Genomic DNA, 17,302 nt, shown 5'->3' with positions numbered 1-17,302 from the left:
CAACCTGAAAACTGGACATTCTATAGTATTCTTGTAAAAAAATAATAATAGCTGGGAGAATAGTTTTCAGAACTGAAGTGGCTTCCCTAGGTAAATGATATCTTTATCAATATCATCATTCTAGGCCCACATGAAATTTCCAAAAGTTTGAGCACGTGATTCGCTCGCAACATCTCACAAGGATGCCCTTTTCACAGTATTGACCAAAAAGGTGAATTTTACATCTTCAGATTTGACTTTTTCCCCCAAACCGCTTGCTCTCTACGCTCGCAGAAATGAAACGTAAATATATAACTTGAGCATGTTTAGTGATCACTTAAAAAATTGTGCTCAATTTAGTTACTACAAAAACACACAACCTCTTTACACAGATGATAATCTAATGGTGAAAATATCCGTTTGCACCAAATTGCCCCTATTGGCCCCTTTTTTTTTTACTTTGCCCCCCCCCAAAAAAAAACGTTCCGCCGCCATTGGCTAAAACACGATAGTCTTCATGGCTAACTGCAAAAAGTTCTTAAAATGTCCCCTTTAGATCAGATCAGAGCTTATTTATTTAAAAATTCTGTTCGCGCTTCTTGCTAGCAGTTATTATCTAAATTTAGTTACATACGCATCTCGCTTTGAAGATCACAAACATATTGCCCATCATATTAACAAAAATATAGCTCGCGCTCGCATTATTTAAAAAGGGTTTATCATGTTATTACATATTTACTTTATTTTATAAGGATAAAGCTAATTATTGACTGTTAGGACTACCCTTTCAAAGAAACAAACAAAAATCAACTTTAAACTGCCGATCAAGGAAAATATGGCTAAAAAAAAATTCCCCCCCCCCCCTCTATTTGACGAAAGTTGGATCTGCCGGGAGGGAGGCAGGGGGCATCAAAAATGGAATAAAAAACAGGGGAAGAGGCAACTAATCAAGAGGCAACTAATCTTATACGATTTAAATCACTCATCAAAAAATTTCTCCTGAATTCTTATTGATTCAATCTAATATTTGTGAACTTCATACTTATCCACGGTAGTATTGATTATTTTTTTAAGTCAATATTTAATTTTGTATATAGTGTAAATACATTTGTGTTACAGTGTTTATATCTATATAATTTTATAGAATTTTGCTGATTATTTTACTCTATTGTATCATATTACCCTTGTATAAAGTTTTGATAAGGGGTCTACATTTTACAAGCTCTGCTTTTTAGTAGGCCCCTCCACTTTTTTCATTTCATTGCTACGTTTCAATCCTGCATATGTTATGCATTTTTTTCATTGTAAACATGATTACGAAATGTACTTTGACGATTGTGGAATATGAATATATCAATAAATAAATAAAAAAATAAATAAATAATTAATATTTTCCAAAATGGGAAAGTTCCTTTTTCAAAAATAAATATGCCTTTTTTCATGTTTTTTTCGAAATAAAATACTCTTTTTAAAGTATACAAGTTAAGTTAAGTTTTCAGGCTGGAATATTGAAAAATTTCAGCTTGCGCTTCGCACTCTCATTCGATTGGTGAAATATGCATCCTAAAGAGGTCACTAAATGCTTTCTTTAACAGGTTCCTTTTCTGGTCAGTATGTTTAAGCTCGCGTTTTGCGCTAGTGTTAATTCTTTAGTTGGATGCACATCTTTTTAATGACAGCAGAAATCTGCTCGGATTTTTAAAAACTAATTTTCATTTTTTATTGAAATAACCTAAAGTTTTAGCTTGTGATTCACGCTCGCAACACCTCGCAATAATGCAATTTTAAGAATAACTGACCACAGAAAACGTTATACAACTTCACCTTTGAATTTGTTTTACCAAGCCGCTCGCTCATTATACTCTCTCCCGAAAAATAAAGCCTAAATATACATTTTGCCATAATAAGAAGTCACTTCAAAAAAGTTATTCTCTACTTAATCACTATCAAACAGACAATGACTTCAAGCAGATGATAATCTTAAGGTGAAAATATCACCACAGTCCCAATTTTGACGTATGAGTTTCATTTTTTGGCTTTACCCCCAACGAAAATTCGTTCGGCCGCCCTTGCCTTCCCATCCTCATATGATAATTGAACGGCAACAGTGTCCCCCGCCCCCCTCCCCTTGCCTCTGCTTTCCCGGTTTTCATTTTTCGGATTAACGAACCTTATTTTGTTTTCGGATTAACGAACCTTATTTTGTTTTCGGATTAACGAACCTTATTTCGTTTTCGGATTAACGAACCTTCGGAAAAACGAACCTTATTTTGTTTTCGGATTAACGAACCTTATTTCGTTTTCGGATTAACGAACCTTCGGAAAAACGAACCTTATTTCGTTTTCGGATCAACGAACCTTCGGAATAACGAACCTTTTTTCGTTTTCGGATTAACGAACCTTCGGAACAACGAACCTTATTTCGTTTTCGGATTAACGAACCTTCGGAACAACGAACCTTATTTCGTTTTCGGATTATCGAACCTTCGGAATAACGAATCGTCGGAATTACGCCACAAATGTTCGGATTAACGAACCCTTTTTCGTTTTCGGATTAACGAACATCGAGGTATAGGCAATTTACGTGTTTCGGAATTACGAACCTTCGGAATAAAGAGCCTTCGGAATTACGAAGCTTCGGAAATACGAAGTGTAACCGAAAATTTTACTACCATTGACATAACGCATGTCCCCGGTCTTCGATCTTCGTTTTCCAAACCTGTTGTTGGGTGTCTGGAAAACGAAGACTGAAGACCGGGGATTTTTGTCAAGCTAATTACCACTCATAGCGTGCTATATATACGGACACGTTTTCGTGCAATTGTACTTCGTTTTCTTCAAGTCGACTTATAAAACTTGTTGCCATGACTAGATACGATATCTCGCCAAGTCGACATATTATAAAAGGTCATAATAGCTTATGTGGACCCCGGGGGGGGGGGGGCACTCGACCAAAACTGGGTGTGCCGCGGGCGAGGCAAAAAACTGAGCGGCTTTCTTTGATATTTTTTCTTAATAAGACGAAAATGCTATGCCTTGGAACGGAAATTCGAGTGTAAAAATGGGGGTCCCCTCCGCGGCACATACCCACTATGCATTATATACTTAGTGCCCCCCCCCCCCGGATGTGGACATGGCATGACTAAGTTTCTCACGAAGTCGATGGCACTTAAAACGGGATGTAAAAGGGATGGTCCGGGCTGAAAATATTTATATTTTAATACATAGAGTAGAATTCACTGAGCAATATGCCGAAAATTTTTATCAAAATCGGATAACAAGTAATATTAAGTTATTGAAATTTAAAGTTTAGCAATATATTGTGAAAACAGTCGTCTTGAATATTCATTTGGTTGGCTGATATTGTCACATCTCCACTTTCCGTTTTCCTATGTTATTAAATATAATCATAATTTTTACATTATTTCATACTTGTGCGAATAATAGGCATATGTCTCCCTTATAATGAAATAAGTTGCAGCAATAAATATTTGATGCACTAAATCAGTTGCTAATCCAATTTTTCTAGTTCTTGGATGAAAAAATTTGAATTAACCTAATTTCACATACTAAAATACAAAAGAACAAGTGGAGATGTGACATCATCAGCCAACCTAATGAATATTCATGACGACTGTTTTCACAAATCATTGCTAAATTTTAAAATTCAATAACTTTGTTATCCGAGTTTGATGAAATTTTCCGTATTTTACTCAGTGAATTCTACTCTATTCAATAAGCTATACATACTTTCAGCCCGGACCATCCCTTTAAAAGCTCCGTATAAAATAAACCTAATTGTAATAGAAAGCAATGTCATGGAACTAAGACAGGTGGGAAGCGCGCCCTTGTAGAATGTTTTCCATACGGTCGGCGAACATGAAACACTAGTGCGTCGCATGCATACTACTTTGCGGTTAAACCCGAGACGTTCCCACGCGTACATTTCGAGACATCAACATTCAGTACGCGTTTGGAAGAACCCTGTTTACACGTGCATCGGCTTTTGGTTCAGAACCAAAAGCCGATGCAGAATTGGCTTTTGGTCTATCTTGCACCGCAGAATCAGCTAGCCCTCTCTGGGAATCGACATTTGGATCTCTTAGTCTCGCCTTCACCTCTTGTGGGCGAGACAATTAAACAATGAGAGAGGGAAAGAGAGTAAAGAAACAAGAAGAGAAAGGAAAAGGGACATTGGAGTGAACAAATAATCATCCTGAAATAGGGCCTACTAATAAACAAGTGAGGAAGGGGTTAGAAATAAAGAGATGGCAAAGTGAAACGGAAATTTTAGGCGGGAAAGGGAAGTAGGAAAAGAGCCAAAAATAAACGGGATGCGAAAATGCTAACATGAAATCTGAATCTGAATAGAAAACAGAAAAAACAAGAGGGAAAAGAAAGAAATTAAAGAACACAACAGCTAGTGGCTGTCCTGAGATTTGGTGTGCCCCCCCCCTGAAAAAAAATTGGCAGAGGAAAAAAAGGGAGAAAGAAGAAAAGATAAAAGGAAAAGAAGAAGAAAAGATAAGTGGAAAATAAGAGGAGGAAGACGAGTGAATGAAATAATGTGAGGGAAGACTTGCCAGAAAAAATCTTTCATGTTACTATAAAATAATCTTTGCTTGCGCTTCGCGCCAGAATTGCCTGTTCGATGAGATTCATATCTTGCTCAATACATGTAGGCTGATATGGAGCAAGTTTTGAATTTATTACACAAAACATAATTAGCTCGGACATCGAGCTTTCAATATTTTTTTCATTCACAAATTTAAGTGCTCTGTAAAATGTCCGTTTTATTGTCTACATATCAGCATTTTTTTACAGCTTACGCTGCGTGGTCACATTGTTTGATTTGCCAAGTTCCTATTGTCTATAATGTTCCATTAAAGAATGTATTCAGAAAGCCCAGATTCTAGGTCTAAATCTAAAACATGCGCGATAGCCTGCATGTTCTTTATTTAAAATCTATTTGAATTATCCAGTTTCACATCATAATATCAATAATTGTCTGCTCGCGCTTCACGATCGCATTAGTAATGATACCCAATTAATTATATCTTATTTATGATTTACAAAATATGAATAGTGTCCCGCTTTTAGGTCTGAAATCTCTTTTTTTTCCTCTCGCGCTTCGCGCTCGCATCCATTGTTTCGTTACATATCTATCCCTTTTATTGATACAAAAAGTAATTACCATTCTTTTAGGTCGGAATGTTAAAAAAATGCTTTATTGAAATATATATACCGCCTTCGTGGGTACCTATAAACAGTCCTTAACAGGTCCCTTTTCGATAATGCTATAGGACAGTTAATTTCTGCTCGCGCTTTGCGCTTGCAGTAATTATCTAGTTACATACGCATCTTGTTCAGGTTCACAAACATTGCCCAGAATAGTCAATTTTCAGGTTAAAATATATACATGCAATTCCAAAAATTTTCAGCTCGCGCTTCGCGCTCACATATATGGAGCTTAAAATATCAAGATTTGAAGTTAATATACAAAACATATTTTATCTCGGATATCGAGCTTTCATTATTTTTTCAATTTACAAATTGATTTTTTCTTGAAAGTGCTCTGTAAAATGTCCTTTTTAGGTCTAAATATTAACATTTTCAGCTCACGCTGCTCAGTCGCATTATTTGATTTGCATAGGTCTACTTCTTTATAAATTCTTATGTGCCGTCCTTAAAATGCATCTTAAACGAATTGTTTACTGTCATGATTGCCAATTTGTTTAGAAAAATCAGTTTTTGATTATGTCATATTCTTTACAATTGTTTACAATTTAGTAATTTGGGTACTTAATTTCCTTCTTTAATGTTGCTTTCACCCAAGAGTAAAACACAAAAAACACCTTGTAATTTTACCATTTAGGGCCTAAATGGTAAAATTACAAGGTGTTCTTGTTTGTATTATCTTTGCATAAAGTTTTTGAGCTTGCTGGAATGTGCACCAATCGTTTCATAATTTTTAGCTTCTTATTTGTTGAATTGTTTTAAAATGACAGGATTATAAGTCCTACTTGACAGTGTTAGTGTTGATAGATGCGTTATCGACTTTCAATATATTTTTACCTATAAAGGTGTCTTTTTACGTTTTATCTATTTGCCTGATATCTTTCCTGAAATTGAACACAAAATATTCAAAAAATCAGATCAGTTGGAATCGGAGATATTCAGCATTTGTGATTATTATGACTAATCGTGTTCAATTGATCTATGAAAACTTAGTATGAGGGCCAGTTTACACATTTTCTGATGAATATATACATAGCCAAACGGGAGATTTCGGGTGCAAGACCCCCCCCCCCCATTTTTCATGATGCAGAAGGCGCCGCTAAACAAAAAAAACGGAAAAAAGAAGAAAGTGAGAGAATAGGAAAAAGAGCATTATCAAAGAGAAAGAAAAATTATCAAGGTAAGATAAAGTAGAAAATATTTCGAAAAACCTGTGCCACCGACCAAAACTTAAAAAGGGTCCCGCTTCTAACATTGATGCTGGAGAGAAGGGATGATTTTATGGGGGTAATTGTCCTCAGGCAGGGGAAATCGTCCGGGGGATAATTGTCCTCGGGGGGTAATTGTCCGGGGGGTAATTGTCCTAGAACCATTTACACAAATAACCATAACTTATCCACAGCCAATCATACCAGATGACGTATCCAAGATCAAAATATTCTTGAAAATGGTGCTGAATATTATAGGCCTATCTTAGCTAGACAAAATTATACGCGATCGATTCCCGGTCTTCTGTCTTCGTTTTCCAGACACCCAACAACAGGTTTGGAAAACGAAGACCGAAGACCGGGGACACGCGTAATGGCAATGATAGTAAAATAGTTGCAAACGGCAGTTAAGTTGAGACTGCTTGTACGTAATTGTTTTCAGGCAGGGGTAATTGTCCGGGGGATAATTGTCCTCGAGGGTAATTGTCCAGTGGGTACTTGTCCTCGAGGATAATTGTCCGGGGGGTAAGTGTCCTCGGGGGGCTTATTGTCCGGGGGTAGTTGTTCGGGGGTAGTTGTCCGGGGGGAATTGTCCGGGGTGATTGTCCGGGGGGTAGTTGTCCGGGGGTAATTGTCCTCGGGTGGTAATTGTCCGGGGGGTAGTTGTCCGGAGTAATTGTCCGGGGGGTAATTGTCCTAGAACCATTCACACAAATAACCATAACTTATCAACCAATCATAACTGATTACATATCCAATATCAGAATATTCCTGAATTTGATCTGAATATAATTTTAGCTATAGACGGATGCGATCCCCGGTCTTCTGTCTTCGTTTTCCAGACACCCAACAACAGGTCTGGAAAACGAAGATCGAAGACCGGGGACATGCGTTATGTCAATGGTAGTAAAATTGCAAATGCCAGCTGAGCGTGATATATTGCTCAATCAATTATCATTCACATCACGATATCTATACAATTAATCATTAACTTATCAACCAATCATAACTGATTACATATCCAATATCAGAATATTCCTGAATTTGATTCGAATATAATTTTAGCTAGACGGATGCGATCCCCGGTCTTCTGTCTTCGTTTTCCAGACACCCAACAACAGGTCTGGAAAACGAAGATCGAAGACCGGGGACACGCGTAATGTCAATGGTAGTTGCAAACGGCAGTTAATTAAGTTGAGACTGCTTGTACGTGATTGCGCAGTATGAGGTGTATTGTACGTTATAATTGTTATGTATTAATTATGCCCTAGCTGATATCCTTACAATTAATCATTAACTTATCAACCAATCATAACTGATTACATATCCAATATCAGAAAATTCCTGAATTTGATCTGAATATAATGATGGTTTATTTTAGCTAGACGGATGCGATCCCCGGTCTTCTGTCTTCGTTTTCCAGACACCCAACAACAAGTCTGGAAAACGAAGATCGAAGACCGGGGACATGCGTTATCTCAATGGGAGAACATGTGTAGGGGGCAAGGTCCAAAGTCCATTCTAACCCGCGCACGTGTTTTGTACACACTTTGCACTGCTTTGTACACACTTCGTGCGTGAACTGCAAACGCTTTCACACGAGTGTGATACGTGTCCCCGGTCTTCGGTCTTCGTTTTCCAGACACCCCACTTTATATGAAAGGGATTTGCACTATGAAACCAACAATTTATAAAAAGTTGTTTTCATACCCGAGAAACGAAAAACTTGGAAAAAATGGGTTTTGTACCTATCACCTTCAAAGGACCCTAACTGTGTGACCCATTACAGTTTGGACGTAAACAATGTCTCAGATTAAAGCTGATGAGTTACTTAGTAGTTTAGTAAACAAATTACAAAAATAAACCATATACTTTTGAAATGATTGACCTTTGAACTTCGATTACCTTTTTTTAGGAACACACTGTATATGTGAGTCGCATAAAAATCCGATATAATTTGAAGCAGTTGATTTCTTAACTTTTTCAATTGCCTAACATTTCACTTGCCTAACTTTTTCACTTGCCTAAATTTTTTCACTACCTATTTTCCTTTGCCAATAGCTTATTTACCAGTCTTTTTTTTCATTTACAATTGTGCCCTTCATTTCTTGTATACTTGAACATTGATGAACACCGGCAATTGACCCATTTCTTTTACATTAAAAGTGAATAGTTATTACTGGTTAAAAGTGATAAACAAAGATGATGGGTATATAGAGTTTAAGTGTAAGGCAGAAACAATTAATCACTTTAATCCCTCTCAGTGTATCTGTATGATGGCATACTAAGCTATAATAAAAACTAATAAACTCACTAAAGCTGTGTTATTTGTCAAGTATTTCCACAACTTTTCTAACACCATAGTAGTAATCTTTATCGTTAGTTAAGCAATGGCTTCAAAAGCTTCATTTTATCTACAATAATTAAAAATTCTACGTATCATACCAATACCATCATCAAGACACATGTTACGTACATGTACTCGAGCAGTTGCGATGCATGTTTAATTGTGCACGATTACGTTAATGCACACGTGCAAAGCTTTGCATTGCAACTTCGCACAAGTGTTTTCAATGGTGCAGCTAGAATTCAATTTTTAATTCATTTTGGGGAAGGGAGCAGAAAGTGGAATTTTGTGAGAAGTTAATGGAACTTAGTACAATTTTATGTGACTTTGTGAACCTTTGCGCAATTTTGCATAACTTTGTGAAAAGTTAATGTAACTTTGTACAACTTTGCGCAATTTTTTGCAACTTTGTGAGAAGGTCATGCAACTTTGTACAACTTTGCACATTTTTGTGCAACTTCGTGAGAAGTTTATGCAACTTTGTACAACTTTACGCAATTTTTTGCAACTTTGTGAAAAATTTGTACAATTTTGCGCAATTTAGTGCAACTTTGAGAAAAGTTTGTGCAACTTTGTACAATTTTGCGCAATTTAGTGCAACTTTGAGAAAAGTTTGTGCAACTTTGTACAATTTTGCGCAATTTAGTGCAACTTTGAGAAAAGTTTGTGCAACTTTGTACAATTTTGCGCAATTTAGTGCAACTTTGATAAAAGTTTGTGCAACTTTGTACAATTTTGCGCAATTTTGTGCAACTTTGTGAAAAGTTTATGCAACTTTGTACAACTTTGCGCAATTTTGAGCAACTTTGTGAAAAGTTTATGCAATTTTGTACAATTTTGTGCAACTTTGGTCAATTTTGTCAATTTTTGGCAACTTTTGTCAATTTCCACTGTGACATGGGGCCTCCTCTGCCACTTTTACCTCTGCCATTCTGCCATTTTTACCTCTGCCATTATTGCCTCTGCCAATTTTACCTCTGCCATTATTACCTCTGCCATTTTTATCTCTGCCATTTTTACCTCTGCCATTATAACCTCTGCCATTTTTTACCTCTGCCATTATTACCTCTGCCATTTTTTACACCGAGCCCAGAAGCCCACTTTGCATTGTGCATAAGAAATATATTGATTATGAATGTGGTCTTATTATATATCAATGGAAAGGTAATGATGTGGGGATCATCAGTGGGTCATTCAAAAATACCGAAAATAATACAAAAAGGTGAAAATCGCCGATTAAAAAACGCTAAAATGCCCCTCCGAAATATGCCTCGCATCGGTCTCTGAATTGACTGGAATTTGATGACGTCACTGTCTGTACGAGAGGCGTGATTGGCTCTCCCACGTGAAGCTCCACTTGCATGCAAAACCTGTTGCGTGGGTATGTTTTCTCCACACTGTCACTGAATACTTCTATCACAAAATGAAAGAAAACCCAGAATTTTATCTAGATTTGGATTTTCAAATTGATGATTTTAAAGATGAAGAGAATGATGATGAAGTGAACAACACAGTGAGGTAGTTGGAGGTAAATAATGGGGGAACAATGCCGATGATTATGATGAAAATTCAACTTGCCTGACGATCACAAGTAAAGTCATGTACATGCCGATTCGCTACCAACTCATGCAGCTGCTGCTACAAGTGGTAGCTATACGTACACCGCGCGGGCCCAATTTAATCCATGAAAATGAATAACCACATCCAGAGAGAGTCTATCATAAGAAGGAAAATAATGATATAACTGTACTTACAAACAAGTGAATAATCCGAATTAACCTGAAAGCAAATCAACTCAACGAATAGCAGCAGACGATATGCACCGACGATAAACTTCATGTGGCTGGGATAGATTGTCACTCGTTCTGTTTGTAATTTGTAACTCATTAATTTGACAAAATTACGAAACTCGGGGAATTATTTATATCTATAAAAATATAGTAACATCTCTTATTATTTTTTGTATTACGATAAAACCTCTTTTGAAGGAAAACTAAAATTACTTTTAAATCCCCCCCCCCCCAACATGCGTAGCTTGTATGTCATTGCAAACAAACCATCGCAAACATGCACGTATTCCTTTCCTTGCTGATTGAGAGCTGTGCAACACGTACATAGATCTATTCTCTCAGTCTCAGCCAAGGCGAGCAAACAATACGGCATGTGTTGTTGTGATGGTTTGTTTACGATCACATAATGCTACGCATGATGGGATGATCTTTTACATCTAATTTTAATTTACCTCAACGTTTTCCTTCAAAACAGGTTTTATCGTAATTCAAAAAATGATAAGAGATGTTACTATATTTTTATATAGAATAATAATTCCCCGAGTTTCGTAATTTTGTCAAATTAATGAGATAAAAGTTACATCTAACAGAACGAGTGACAATCTATCCAGCCACATGAAGTTTATCGTCAGTGCATATGCCATATCGATATTCGTTGAGTTGATTTGCCTTCAGGTTCGGATTATTCACTTGTTTGTAAGTACAGTTATATCATTTTCCTTCTTATGATAGACTGTCTGGATGTGGTTATTCATGTTCAGCATGAATTCAATTTGGCCCGCGCGGTGTAGCTAGCACTTCCAGCAGCATGAATTGGTAGCGAATCGGTATGTACATGACTTTACTTGTGATTGTGTTGCAAGTTGAATTTTCATCATCATCATCATCATCATCGGCGTAATTCCCCCAATTTACCTCCAACTACCTCACTGTGTTGAATCACTTCATCATCATTCTCTTCATCTCAAAATCATCAATTTGAAAATCCAAATCTAGATAAAATTATGGGTTTTCTTTCGATCATTTCGGGATCGAAGTATTCAGTGACAATGTGGAGAAAATGTACCCTTGCAACAGGTTTTGCATGCAAGTGGAGCTTCACGTGGGAGAGCCAATCACGCCTCTCGTACAGACAGTGACGTCATAAAAAAATCCCCAATTTCGCGGACGTAATTCTGCGTGTTTGAAGCATTCAGAGAGAGAACTTTAAACTATCAATTAACTGAGTTTCATCCGTCTCCATGATAAATGATGTACACCATCGTGTTCTCCTTATTTTCTCCTTTATTGTGATATATGATTCTCCAGTTTTACGATTTTCAATATATTTCTACTTTTTAATGTCTATGGCGGCCATTTTGAAAGTAAAACTACAGTATTTAACACAAACTTTAAACCTGAAGGATATATTTCGTTAGAAAATATGTTTTTTAAACAGTATTCCATTAATTTATCACATATATATGCATTTTAGTGATCACTCTTGTGATTTCTTTGCCCCTCTTTCTCATTGTGTGCATAATACTTTTAGGGCCTTTGGCAGCCATTTTGAAAATCAAAATACAACATTCATCTTATACATGGCATATTAATGATATATTTCGTTAACAGTTATGTTTTTAGTCAGTATTCCACTCGTGTTATCTTAATAATATGCATTTTAGTGATCACTCTTGTGAATTTTTTGGCCCCCATTGCCATTGTACGCAATACTGTTTTGGCCAGTGGTGGCCATTTTAGACATCAAAATACAGAAATCTTCCCATTTATGATATAATGAATGATATATCTCGTTAGTAATTATGATTTGCATATATCACTTCGTTCATACATCGCGATTTTTTGCAGTTTAGTGCTCACTTTTGCAAAAGCTAGTTTTCCCTCTTTATATTGTACATAATAGAGTATACATTGGACTTTGGCGGCCATTTTGAATATGAGGAAAATAAATATTTTGTCAAAAATTAATTTTTCAGAGAGTATCTCACTTCTGCCACACAATGTCATGCATTTCGTAGCAAATGTGCGGACAATTTTAGGATTTTTATGGGTAATTTGCATATTTTGGCGGCCATATTGGATTTTGCCAATTTGCGGAAAATGCTCAAGGTTACACGAGTGGCATCATTCAGATTCGTAATCAGCACCCTCGAATTGACAAGAAACCATTAAAAAATATTGTATATATAAAAAACAAGGTTACGCCTCTTCTATCCTGGACTATGACAAACCATCGCAAATGAATATACCATTTACTACAAGAAAGGATCACCAGTCCATTATGAAAGATTTCTGCCTAAATGAGACAGAAAATCGTGTACAACTCTTGAACGCACACACAGGTCACGGAGTGACCCTGAGTGCAAACAGCTGACTGTGTTACAACTTAGGGGTGATACATTTTCAAAATAGGGGTGAGGCAAACTCACTGGAGGGACTTTAATTTACTTATAACAAAGAAATGTGTACTACAGTACTCATGTTGAATGGTCTGATGGAAATTATATGAGTTTCACATTCATTTGAACGGGAGGACAAGATTATTGTATATATCGAGTGCATTATGCATAAATCATATACCATTGCGACCCCTGCCTGGCCGATGGTCCAGGCATGACGATCCTGAGTGACGTCACCGATAGAGACCTCAAATGCCAGGAGAGCCTATTCGATAACTGACTTCATCTAAAAAATACGTATTGAAGATAACATCTAATGGGGAAATGGCTTTCATTTTCATGAAATATACATTCCATTCTTCAATAAATCTTTAACCCCGTCGTTAACTGCCCATTTATTCTCGAGCAATGGGGGAATGAATACAGAGTGTCTCAAAGTTTGTGTGAAAAAAGGTGCATTTTCCATAGAACTTCTGCCAAAAAGCAATGCGTAAGGGAAAGATTAGCCCCAAAACACGAATAGATGAGTTAATAAAATGGGATGAATCATGAAAATCAGTGAAATATAGTTTCTCCTGTACTCATTACTGAATACCCCGACTTGATACGATTAATTTTTCCCCCTCTCCATCAACTTTTAAGAAAAAAGTGCATATTTTCATAAAAATATTATGTGTTATATCGACGGACGCCCGTGCGTACGAGCAGGAGGAAGTCAAATGTCTCGTATTTTTCATAATGTTCTTAAAGTCGCTCTTAAATTACGAACAGCTTTATGAAATAACCGCCTGGTAAGGCTGGTAAGAGCTATGTGCGAAATCAATAAAAAAGATGGAACAAATACCTTCACAAAGCGTTCACTAGTATGCATTCTAGTAGCCTTGTCTAAGCAATGTCTGCATCCTGCTATGTCGGGCTAGCTTACGTAATATCTTGCTTTGAAATTTCCCTATCATATTTATGTAAGAAAGGAAATGTCCAAACTTTCCAATGGTCGACGTAACCACGAACTGTTTTTATTCTCTACCTCAAACTCGCTGTGCTTGTGTGTGTGAGAATATTGCTATACGTGCATTTTGTTACGGCATTATTTTGGTATCAAAATGGCACACTTTGGTAAATTACTAAAATGTGTAATTTACCAAAATGCGCCGCAACAAGGTTTCAGAAAAATTATTTTGGTAACTACACATTTTTAATAAAAAAAACCAAAATGAGCCAAGTCATGACAGTATAATATATAATTTACGTTGTTGCCAAATGTGCCTTTTAAGGATAAGTCCACCTCAACAAAAAGATCATTTGAATAAAAAGAATAAAAGTCCAACAAAGCACTGAAGATTTCATCGAAATCTGATGTAAAATATGACAATTTTAACTTCCTCTTGATTTCACAAAACAGTGATATGCACATCCTGGTAGTATGCAAATGAGCTAGGGATTCATGACGTAACCCAATAAATATTTCCCTTTTTTTGTTATATGAAATATAATATATTCTAGTTTTCTCATTTTCCTGTGAGACAAAGTTTTATTTCCCCTGAACATGTGAATCATCAAGTTCGCCAAGTCGGTCCTTACTGTCTAATCTGTAAGAAAAATGAAATATATAATTCAAACAATAAAATAAAATATTAAGGGACATCATCGGCTCTGTCTTTCGTTTATCACCGATTTGTGCATGTAACTGTTTTGTGACCAAATAAGCTAAACTTTTTTATGAAAAAGGCGCAACTTGATACGAACGAAAGTCATTTTCTTCAATCGAATATCAGGGTAATTAGTAGAGAGTGAAAAGACTATTTTTTGCTTTACTCTTCTCTCTTCTTCCTCTTTCTCCTCTTCTTTTGCCCTTTCTCATTCTTTCAGGACTTGTAAAATGGGGGCTGCCGTTGATGCACCCAAAGCACTGTTCCTTTTAATCAGAGCTTGAAAAAAAGATCATTACTGAGTTTGCTCAAAGGCGCATACATAACGGACGTGCACGTGCAAGGTGAAAGTTTGAAGAAGAAGAAGAATTCTATCATAAAATCCAACAAAAGGTCTAGCTGATTTTCTGAATACAAAGCAAACTATAAGACTAATTAATTGATTTAACTTAAAGACCCAGACCAGACCCAAAAGTGAAATTGACAAATCGTGTACCAACCGAAAGCTGATGAAATGCAAGTTTTATGTGTTTTCACCGCTTTGCAGCTAATTATTTGCTTAAATAATTATTATCCTATTATCGGACTTCGTCGAAAATAGGCTTTCGTATACGTGTTTTCACTGGCCTTCATCAGACCGTGACGTCATGTTGGACCACGAGGGTGACACGGTGACAATTGCTCCGGGCTTGTGAGCACGTACAAGAAAGCCTATTTTCGAAGGAAGACAATTGGAGCTCTCCTTAAGCAAAATACTCAGCTAGTAAGCGGTGAAAATGCATAAAGCTTGGATTTTTGTGTTAAGAAGTATTATGATTTCGATTGGTATTTGATCAGATGATTTTTTTCAATTTCACTTTTGGGTTCGATCTGCAGGTCTTACGGTCAAGCATGAAGGGTCTTGAGATCCTGCGCTTAGGAAAAACAAATAGTGAAAATTCGTGAGATCGATTACTTTTGATGGTACCATGCTAGTGTATCTAATCACGTTGGTCTTTTTACCATTTTAAGGACAAATGAAGTACTCAAGTAAAAAAAAAATCAGTTTCGCGTTACAAGTCATTATACAGCAATTAAGTGGTGCGGTAGGGTCAATGATAAGTGCTACAAGTGTCATCGGGATACTGAGAACGATTTTTTTTTTACCGGGGTGCATGCTGTTTTTTTTTTAGATTTAGACCTAAACATGGGATATTCTACGCACTTTTTGTACTGATAAACAGGATAAGTGTCTTAATTGCTTCACGATTTATGCGGGCTGAAAATGTTTGATATTCTGGCCGGAAAATAATAGGCATACGAGAGCGATCGGCGAGCTTGCTTTCTATTATCTAAAAAAAAAATAGGAAATCTGAAGATTTTTTTTTGAATTACGTATACACAGCCACAGGATGAATAGGCTTACGGTAGTAAATAGCAAACTCGCCTAATTAAGTGCAACAATTAAGTGTCCTGCTCTCCCATTTCTTTACGTCGCAAATTACAACGGTCCGTGTTAACATTTTACAGTGTTAATATTGTAATTGTGCCTGAGAATATTGATTTTCGGGTAATATTAATCTGTTTTAAACAAACGACATAACATTACCGAGAGGGGGCGCTCGATTGAAATATTAATCCGAACGGCCGGGAAAATGTCATTCTAACTCGGGGTAAAACTAGTCTGTGGGCACAGACCCTGATTGAAACTTTGATCAGCGAGTGTGTCTCCACGCAAAGACTAGCATATACAAAACTGAGCGAGAGGGCCTGCAGTACACAAGGCATGAGTAGGCTGCAATTCAGACCCTGAACTCGGGTGAATGGTTTGCATAGCAGACTAGGGTAAAACTGCATTCAATACAACTATACGCATTTTTAATATTGCTACGTTTGAGGATACTTGAGTATGGTTCACAAGTCATTGCAGCCATAGGCGGCGGAAGCGGGGGGGGGGGGGTCCTGTCCCTTTGTTTTTCCCTACGCCCCCTAAATTCAGGTGTATCCCCCTAACATTTTTGTGGTCCCCCTCAAATTTTGGATGATAACTTTTTTTCCCTTGTCAATTTTTTACCTGTGTCCATCTCAAAATTTCAGGTGGACCCTCCCTCCCCTAATTTTTTTTGGCTTCCGCCGCCAATGATTTCCGCAATTTTACCAGAGGTAAAGAGAGGCTCTAAGGTTTGAATACACACGTTAGCAGGTTTGCGGTCTTAATAGAAAGGATGGAATCAGGATTTTTTTATCGAATAAAAAAAATAGGACCATAGATCAGCAATTCAGATCCCACTGTCATTTTCTCGCTTTGTTTTCCTAGACATTTTGCTACATTTGCCGCTCTCTAGTAGTCTCTATCTACATGTAACGTGCATCGATCACGAACATCTCAACATTTCATTGCGCACTTAATATACAGGCGCGTATCCAGCACCACAACCATCTAGACGATCAGATCATCAGATCCAAAGCATTTAATGGGCCCAATTGTCCGGGGACAATACACTGCAAAAACTCCGGCGTTGATTTAACACCAGACCGGAATCTATATATGTCCATACCAGAGAAGTATTGAAACAACACCTGTTTGGAATCAAACCGATGCTGTTTTAATAGGTGTTTTAAAACACCTATCTGGTGTTAGACCAAAACCAATCTGGGCTCCGTAACACAAAGGTTTGCGATGAATAGCAAATATGAAAGAACACTTCTGATT

The 17,302-nt window shown here is 36.9% G+C and overlaps 1 protein-coding gene across 1 annotated transcript in view; it reads left to right on the top strand.

Moving 5' to 3' along the window:
- LOC121428898 (sodium- and chloride-dependent neutral and basic amino acid transporter B(0+)-like) overlaps nucleotides 1-17,302 on the top strand; it is a 43,677-nt gene that overhangs the window by 12,391 nt on the left and 13,984 nt on the right. The gene's annotated exons all lie outside the window — the stretch shown is intronic.

This window comes from Lytechinus variegatus, chromosome 15 (genome assembly GCF_018143015.1).
Source record: "Lytechinus variegatus isolate NC3 chromosome 15, Lvar_3.0, whole genome shotgun sequence".
NCBI lineage: Eukaryota > Metazoa > Echinodermata > Echinoidea > Temnopleuroida > Toxopneustidae > Lytechinus > Lytechinus variegatus.
The sequence above is the reverse complement of the archived record's forward strand: the minus strand, read 5'-3'. Positions and strand labels throughout refer to the sequence as shown.